The sequence below is a fragment of the Littorina saxatilis genome, unplaced genomic scaffold, assembly GCF_037325665.1.
Source record: "Littorina saxatilis isolate snail1 unplaced genomic scaffold, US_GU_Lsax_2.0 scaffold_3710, whole genome shotgun sequence".
Classification (NCBI taxonomy): Eukaryota; Metazoa; Mollusca; class Gastropoda; order Littorinimorpha; family Littorinidae; genus Littorina; species Littorina saxatilis.
Genome location: NW_027127379.1, coordinates 1 through 3,000, shown reverse-complemented (window position 1 = coordinate 3,000; position 3,000 = coordinate 1). Strand labels below are relative to the sequence as shown.

Genomic DNA, 3,000 nt, shown 5'->3' with positions numbered 1-3,000 from the left:
ATCCATCTCCAGCACTTGTGACGCAAAGTTGAACTGTTATTTCTGTAGTCATGATTCACTATTAAATGACGTGCATAGGAACGGTGAAAGGCCTAAGCATAGACATAGTAAAGGACCCAGGAGATCTTGTATCTAATTTTGAGTGAAATGATTAGTTATCAGTTAAAAAAAAACACACAAAGAAACCATCTGATATAAATATAGGCTGGAGTGCATGTTGTCCAAACAGGACAGGTGTACCACGGCAGTTCCCAGGGCTTCATTTCTGCCTCCTTAGCTGCAGGCAGGCTGAGCTATTTGTAGTACCCATCCTTTCCCCCACAGCAGAGATAACACAGCGCTGCTGGCTCCCTCAGTGCCATACACTGATAAGGCCCATCTCCTGGTGTAGCGCGGAAGCGTTTGGGTATAACAAGCAAGCGAGCTTAACAGTGTGCTGGCTGCAGCCGTTGGTAGCAAAATTATTTCATCTGCCTTGGCTATTTTTAACTCGCACTAAACTGCAAGCCAGGAATAGCCGTTGTGTACATTTACTTTAAACTTTTCCTTTGCATTACAGGTAGAAGATGTACGTCCAGTATGCAACCTACCGTGCCTAGAGAAACTGCAGCTGACCGGCAATCTTGTGACTTTGACTGTCGACTATCGCACAAAGATTCTGGAAATGTTTGGCGACAGAGTGGATGAGGTAAGCTGTTATCATAAACAATAGTGAGTTACCTGCAGTTCATTTCTTGAACATTGTGTGTGTTGCTGCGAATGGGTATAAATGCTTACCATCCCCAAAGTGGTGTTACAGTTAGTTACTTTGCAGCTTTTCATCTGATTGGAATGTTACATCAAAATCAGTTGTCACATGAAAAAAGAAGAAGTGTAGAACTAACGGGCATTGAAGAAACATTCAACAAAAAAAAGATAGTGCATACACAGTTCAAAATAGGATTGTCATTGTTTCCCGTTTCTCTGGCTTTCTGTTTATGTACAGTCAAAAACTGTTTTGTAATTACCACTCAAGGGACCTTTCAAAAGTGGTCATTATAGACAGCAGGGCTCTATCATTGTATCAAAGGTAAATTAAACCGAAACAAAGTTTCTCAGGGATAATTTGCGATCGTCGTTGTGGGCAGGTGGCCGTCATCAAGAGGTTGGGTCGCATGGCAGTTGTTTTATACAGTGGAACCCCCCTTTTAAGACTTCTTCCTTTTTAAGACCTTTTTTCACATTTTCTGTTGATAACCTCTGTAAATTTACACCCATTTTAACACTCCCTCTTTATCAAGACCTTTTTTCTCTCACATTTTGGGAAGTCGTAAAAGGTGGGTTTCACTGTATTGTTACTCTGATGAGCATGATTGTATTTGTGTCAGGTGTCGCTAGACAACCAGAAGGCCAGCCAGAAAGAGAAGGACACAGTGGCCGTACGCCTGGCCTTGCAAAAGGCACGAGAAGCAAAGCCAAGGCCGGCAGGCCCAAGGAAGGTGCGTTCTTCATCAACTGTTTCAGTTTCTTGGATTTCTTTTTTCTATCATACTTTTTTTTCTGTTATGACATTGCCTCTCATCTTAATGTGTGTGTGCGGGCGGGGATGTAGCTCAGTCGGTAGCGCGCTGGATTTGTATCCAGTTGGCCGCTGTCAGCGTGAGTTCGTCCCCACGTTCGGCGAGAGATTTATTTCTCAGAGTCAACTTTGTGTGCAGACTCTCCTCGGTGTCCGAACACCCCCGTGTGTACACGCAAGCACAAGACCAAGTGCGCACAAAAAAGATCCTGCAATCCATGTCAGAGTTCGGTGGGTTATAGAAACACGAAAATACCCAGCATGCTTCCTCCGAAAGCGGCGTATGGCTGCCTAAATGGCGGGGTAAAAACGGTCATACACGTAAAAGCCGTGGGAGTTTCAGCCCATGAACGAACAAACAAACAAACAAACATCTTAATGTGTCTGCCAGTTTGACATATATTGACTAGGTTGTCATGTTATTAACAAGAATTTTGGCTGGCTGCTGTGAGAGGTGAACCTCCCTCTTGAAAACACTGTGATTTTCTCCATCTAAGGGGGTAGACATTTAGTTAAAAACATGCATGCATATGTACAGTTATAAAGCACTCATGTACATACATTTACACACATGCACACAGGACACAAAGACATGTATGCACACGCACATGCACACACACATGCGCATGCACATGCACGCATGCACACACACGCATGCACACACACACACACACACACACACACGCACACTCTTACTCCTGTCTTTATAACTGTTTAGTTAAATCCACATTTTTGTGCCTCATGTTTGTGTCTTTTCACATTTCCTCAGTCATTTAGTGCAGTCAACATACCTCGAAACTTGTCACATTAATCACCTTGGTGGAAGTCGTAGTACTGTAATATTTGCATGCTGTGTGAACCTTCAGATTCCATCGGTTGCCAGTCTCTCTGACTTTGCCTGTAAGTACTCTTATCTCTTCCTCCCCACCCTACTCCTGTTTACCTCCCTTTTCCCGTTCACGCACAAGTTGTGAGACTAATCTGAATCCTGTTTGAGTTTGTGTTCACTTCACAGTTCCTTCGACACTGCAAACAAACACTGGAGTATTCTTTGTGATGCTACGCATAGCACTATTTCATGCTTGTTCAGATGTGATTGGTAAGCTCCGGACAAAAACAACAAAACCAGGGGACTAAACTTTAACCTGCACATCAGTGTTTTGAGAGAGCTTTTATGTCATCAGTCCCCATGTTATACAGTACTGTTCATCTCAAGGTTTCTCTTTTCTTCATTCGAATGGCGCCGTGGTATCCTCTCTAAAAGGGCACCCTTGCGACCTGGAAGAACGGTCACTTCCTGGAAGGATTTCAATAGGAAAATTCCGCCCTGATATGGCCCTTCGTGGTCGGCTGGGCGTTAAGCAAACAAACAAACTAAACTAAATAGGAAAATTTCATTTTAGATATCTTATTTTCAAAGGTCCCCATGTTCACCGGAGTTT

The 3,000-nt window shown here is 43.4% G+C and overlaps 1 long non-coding RNA gene across 1 annotated transcript; it reads left to right on the top strand.

Annotated features, from left to right (window-relative positions):
• Positions 1-559: 559 nt before the first annotated feature.
• On the top strand, positions 560-1,933 carry LOC138955829 (uncharacterized). Its single transcript, XR_011452388.1, has 2 exons — positions 560-688; positions 1,368-1,933. It is a non-coding gene; the product is annotated as an uncharacterized lncRNA (long non-coding RNA).
• Positions 1,934-3,000: the final 1,067 nt, after the last annotated feature.